The sequence below is a fragment of the Lolium rigidum genome, chromosome 3 (assembly GCF_022539505.1).
Source record: "Lolium rigidum isolate FL_2022 chromosome 3, APGP_CSIRO_Lrig_0.1, whole genome shotgun sequence".
In the NCBI taxonomy this organism is placed as follows: Eukaryota; Viridiplantae; Streptophyta; class Magnoliopsida; order Poales; family Poaceae; genus Lolium; species Lolium rigidum.
Genome location: NC_061510.1, coordinates 380,564,977 through 380,571,084, shown reverse-complemented (window position 1 = coordinate 380,571,084; position 6,108 = coordinate 380,564,977).

Genomic DNA, 6,108 nt, shown 5'->3' with positions numbered 1-6,108 from the left:
ATATCAACGACTTGTATACTACAACATGCAGTGGTATGCTGGGTCACCGCACCAAGCCTCTTCAGCGTGTTGACGTCCTGGTTGGAGATTTTAGATCTCTCCCACTCAAGATCTTCGGCGGCCATCTTGGACTCTGGAGTGCTGTGGCGAGTGAGTCGCGTGCGCGGTGGCATCAACGGCAATGGACAAAGCAATGTTCGTGAGTGCGGAAGATCAGAGAGAGTTGGGCGCAGGGGAAGTTTTTGCGAAGAGGAACAGATGTGCGGCGCAAGCAAAGGAGTGAACGGAGGTTGAAGAAAGGTTTATATAAGAATCGGGCGAAGCAATGCACCGTTGGATGAAGAAATCGTGTGGTGACAAAAAATCTTCTAAATAAAAGGGTAAAAAGGTATTTTTACTAAGATAGGCGTTACTGTACGTGTGCCAGAAAAAGCGGAGGACGTGTGTCCCCCACTTGCACGACGTGTCAACGTGGTGGAAACAATGGACCCACAAGGCGAGAAAAATCACGACTATTAACAAAGATGAAGTAAATTTGATTAAGGGAAGCATGCCGACAAGAAAAATAAAAGAAGATTGGCGACAGGAGAAGTTATTAAATACTTCGGGAGCCTTTGATCAAATACAAGTTTTTGCCCAAATGCTCGGGGGCTACTTCGATAAAAAGTAAAATTTCAAGTATGGCAATATAGAAATTGCGGGAGCCTACAACCAAGCACAAGTCCTTGGTTGTAGCCTCGGGGGCTACTCCCATCGGGAACGCTGTTCGCGTGCCCGATGAAATTAACAAAGAAAAGATAGAAAAGCAAGAGAGTATATTTCGAGTTATAATTAACTCTACATATACTCCCATCGGGAGAGCAATATAAGTCATATTTGACTCGATAAAATGTGCCATTCCAACAAGCCGGAAAAGCACTCGACAATATATTCTCGTAACGCCAAAGTTGCGATCAATTTCTCGAATGCCGCAAATTTGCGAAGGTAAGACCCCGGATCCGTTCGCCGGGCGTGGCATCGCCGAAGACTCGCGCTCTGCTACTTTTATCCGTATCAACAGTATACGAAGAAAAATCCTAACGGACGCGTTAGGTACTCGATAAATTTGACCGGGACTCGACGGAATGGTAAGACCTTAAGCGGCACCTCGTCGAAGTTTACACCAGTATCCCGAGATCATGTCCAGGGACGTGGTCTTGAAGTAGGTTTTTGCGGATTGCCACTAGAGCAGTTAAATAGTACCTGATCCGTCAGATGAACTAGCCCCAACTACCATTATCCCTGTACAATATAGAATTTTATGTGAAGAAATATAAAAAAGTTAAAGCTCTCGGATAAAAATAACAGATGGAGATTTTCCCGACTCTACGATTCAAGCAAAATCTCGGGGCTATCGACATAGGCATCCCAAATGGGCCTGCCGAAGATAGTACCCGGGTTTACTGAAGGCCCAATATCCGAAGAATAAGAAGATTCGGGAGCCCAAGATGTATTAAGGAAAGTTAGAATTGTAATAGGAAGTGTTATTTGTAAATCTGGCGGGATGAGTTAGAAACCGTCCCGGACTCTGTAACTTGTACAAAACGAAATCCTCGGCTCCACCTCTTATATAAAGGGGGAGTTGAGGGACGAAGAGGCAATCGAATCATTGTTACAAACCCTAGTTCTCATAATCGTCGAGTACTTTTCGGCTGAAACCTTCGAGATCTACTTGCCCTCTACTTCCAACTAAACCCTAGCCTACAATCCATAGGCATTGACAAGTTGATACCTTGTCACGTATCAAGCATCCCCAAGCTTAGTTCCTACTCGCCCTCGAGTAGGTAAACGATAACAAGGATAATTTCTGAAGTGACATGCTATCATAATCTTGATCAATACTATTGTAAGCATATGAGATGAATGCAGCGATTCGAAGCAATGGTAAAGACAATGAGTAAACAACTGAATCATATAGCAAAGACTTTTCATGAATAGTACTTTCAAGACAAGCATCAATAAGACTTGCATAAGAGTTAACTCATAAGCAATAAATTCTTAGTAGAAAGCTTTGAAGCAACACAAAGGAAGATATAAGTTTCAGCGGTTGCTTTCAACTTCAACATGTGTATCTCATGGATAGTTGTCAACATAAAGCAGTATAACAAGTGCAATAGGTAAACATGTAAGAATCAATGCACACAGTTGACACAAGTGTTTGCTTCTAAGATAGAAAGAAGTAGGTAAACTGACTCAACATAAAGTAGAAGAATGACCCTTCGCAGAGGGAAGCATGGATTACTATTTTTGTGCTAGAGTTTTTCATTTTGAAAACATAGAAACAATTTTGTCAACGGTAGTAATAATTCATATGTGTTATGTATAAGACATCCTATAAGTTGCAAGCCTCATACATAGAATACTAATAGTGCTCGCACCTTGTCCTAATTAGCTTGGATTAACACGGATTATCATTGCATAACATATGTTTCAACCAAGTGTCACAAAGGGGTACCTCTATGCCGCCTGTACAAAGGTCTAAGGAGAAAGTTCGCATTGGATTTCTCGCTTTTGATTATTCTCAACTTAGACATCCATACCGGGACAACATAGATAACAGATAATGGACTCCTCTTTAATGCATAAGCATTTCAACAACGTATAATATTCTCATAAGAGATTGAGGATTTGTGTCCAAACCGAAACTTCCACCATGATTCATGGCTTTACTTAGCGGCCCAATGTTCTTCTCTAACAATATGCATACTCAAACCATTTGATCATGAAAATCACCCTTACTTGCGACAAGACGAACATGCATAGCAACTCGCATGATATTCAACAAAGGTGTAAAAGTTGATGGCGTCCCCAGAAACATGGTTACCGCTCAACAAGCAACTTATAAGAAATAAGATACATAGCAACATATTCAATACCACAATAGTTTTTAAGGCTATTTTCCCATGAGCTATGTATTGCAAAGACAAAGAATGGAATTTTAAAGGTAGCACTCAAGTAATGTAGTTTGGAGTGGCAGAGAAATACCATGTAGTAGGTAGGTATGGTGGACACAAATGGCATAGTTTTTTGGCTTAAGGATTTGGATGCACGAGAAGTAATCCCTCTCAATACAAGGCTTAGGCTAGCAAGGTTGTTTGAAGCAAACTCAAGTATAAACCGAGTACAGCAAAACTTACATAAGAACATATTGCAAGCATTATCGGACTCTACACTCGTCTTCCTTGTTGTTCAAACACCTTAACCGGAAAATATCTAGAATCTAGAGAGACCAATCATGCAAACCAAATTTTAACAAGCTCTATGTAGTTCTTCATTAATAGGTGCAAAGTACATGATGCAAGAGCTTAAACATGATCTATTTGAGCACAACAATTGCCAAGTATCACATTATTCAAGACATTATACCAATTACCACATGAAGCATTTCCTGTTTCCAACCAAATAGCAATTAACGAAGCGGTTTTCAACTCCGCCATGAACATTAAAAGTAAAGCTAAGAACATATGTGTTCATATGAAACAGCGGAGCGTGTCTCTCTCCCACACAAGCATGAATTTATTCAGAGAATGAAAATAACAAAACGAAAATAAAAGCACACAGACGCTCCAAGTGTAGTACATAAGATGTGATGGAATAAAAATATAGTTTCACTAGAGGTGACCTGATAAGTTGTTGATGAAGAAGGGGATGCCTTGGGCATCCCCAAGCTTAGACGCTTGGGTCTTCTTGAAATATGCAGGGATGAACCACGTGGGCATCTCCAAGCTTAGACTTTTCACTCTTCTTGATCATAGTATATCCTCCTCCTCTCTTGACCCTTGAAAACTTTCTCCACACCAAACTCAAAACAAACTCATTAGAGGGTTAGTACATAATCAAAAATTCACATGTTCAGAGAGGACACAATCATTCTTAACACTTCTGGATATTACCCAAAGCTACTGGAAGTTAATGGAACAAAGAAATCCATCAAACATAGCAAAACAGGCAATGCGAAATAAAAGGCAGAATCTGTCAAAACAGAACAGTCCGTAAAGACAAATTTTTCTGGGGCACTTAGCTTGCTCAGATGAAAAAGCTCAAATTGAATGAAAGTTGCGTACATATCAGGATCACGCACGTAAATTGGCAGATTTTTCCGAGTTACCTACGAACGGGGCTGCTCAATTTCGTGACAGTAAGAAATCGTTTACAGCGCAGTAATCCAAATCTAGTATCAACCTTACTATCAAAGACTTTACTTGGCACAACAATGCAATAAAGTAAAGATAAGGAGAGGTTGCTACAGTAGTAACAACTTCCAAGACACAACAAAACAGTAGCAAAATAAAAACATGGGTTATCTCCCAAGAAGTGCTTTCTTTATAGCCATTAAGATGGGCTCGGTAATTTTAATGATGCTCACATAAGGATGAGAGTTGAAGCAAAAAGAGAGCATCAAAAAGAAAATATGAAACAAATTTAAGCCTAACCCACTTCCTATGAAAAGGAATCTTGTAAATAAACAAGTCAATGAAGAACAAAGTGAATAGCATAGGAAGACAAAACAAGTGTAACTTCAAGATTCTCAACATAAAGAGGGGAAACTTAATATTATTAAGATGCATATAACCATGTTTCCCTCTCTCATAATAACTTTCAGTAGCATCATGAACAAACTCAACAATATAACCATCATTTAAAATATTCTTATCATGGTTCATATGCATAAAAGTATCATTAATCTTGGCATAAGAAGAATTCTTCTCATTAATAGTAATTGGAGCAGGATCATTATCAAGAATTTGAACATGGTAAACAAGTTGCATACTAAGAGAATTGTTTTTGGCAATCCAATCATAACTATGACAAGTTTCATAAGGATAATTATAACCTATGTCATAGCATTCTTTATAATAATTATCAAATATTGGAGGCATAGTGTCATCATAAGAAGTAGAATAGTTATCTTCCACAGTATGTTCATCTGTAACCTTACCATCATTGTTACTAGAAGGAGATGTATCAAGAATATAATCATCAGTAGCAAAAGGATTTTCAAACACCTCATCCCCAAGCTTAGAACTTTCTATATCATTATGGGAAGAAGCATGGATAATACTAATACTATGGCAATTATTAACATCATCATTTTCAGAATTAGTTTCCCGAGAGATTTTCAATATCAAAAGTAGTGTGCTCTTTCAAATCATGATCACTAATGTAGGTAAAGGGCATAGGAAGATCATTGTACTCAGATTCATTATCATAATAATCATTAGGAGCAACATACTTACGGTTACCTATCGTTATCTCATACACGTGGGGATATGCCGTTACCTCTTTCTTTTTATTCCCCCTCTTCTTCTTCTTCGTTCCCTTCTTCTTCTTCTTCTTCTTCTTCTTCTCCTTCTCCTTGTTTCCTTCTTTAGGAGGGAGAGGCTTGATGGGAGGCTTCTCCACATAATCTGATTTATTTCCAGAAACAATAGAAGAAACTTGGGAGGATTCCTCCTTTTCATTAATAAGTTCAAAACACACAGCGGTCCTATCATATTTTGGCAAAGTGTCATCTTCTAAGATATTCTGTATGTAAGTATTTGTATGGCAATTATTAATACAATAAGAAAGACACCCATGCAAAACATCATCAATATCAAGATCACTCATATGTAACAAATAGATTTTTCTTGATAACTCTTCACACCCCAAAAATAAAGTAAGTTCATCATGCTGATTAGGAAGGATTTCATCATCACAATACAAATTTGAAGCACTCATGGGGTTCGAATTATCATTGGAGGAACATTGAAGATTAAAATGACCCACTCTATGGCAAAGTTCACAAATAAAAGGATAGAGGGCACAAACTTTTTCACCAAGATCATCTAGAGCCCTAAACCACTTTCTAGTTTTTTCATTCCTATGATGGATACAATATTCATCTTCGATTTGATTAATTCCACAAGGTCTATGCATTCCACAAAAATTAACATGCTTATAAGAAATTGTATTTTCGAAGTTTGGGCATGTTTATTGCAATCATTAACAACAATTTCATTTTCCATGCAAGTGTCTTTAAAAGGTTCATGATACATGTACCAATTTTCTTTAGGAACATTAATATGA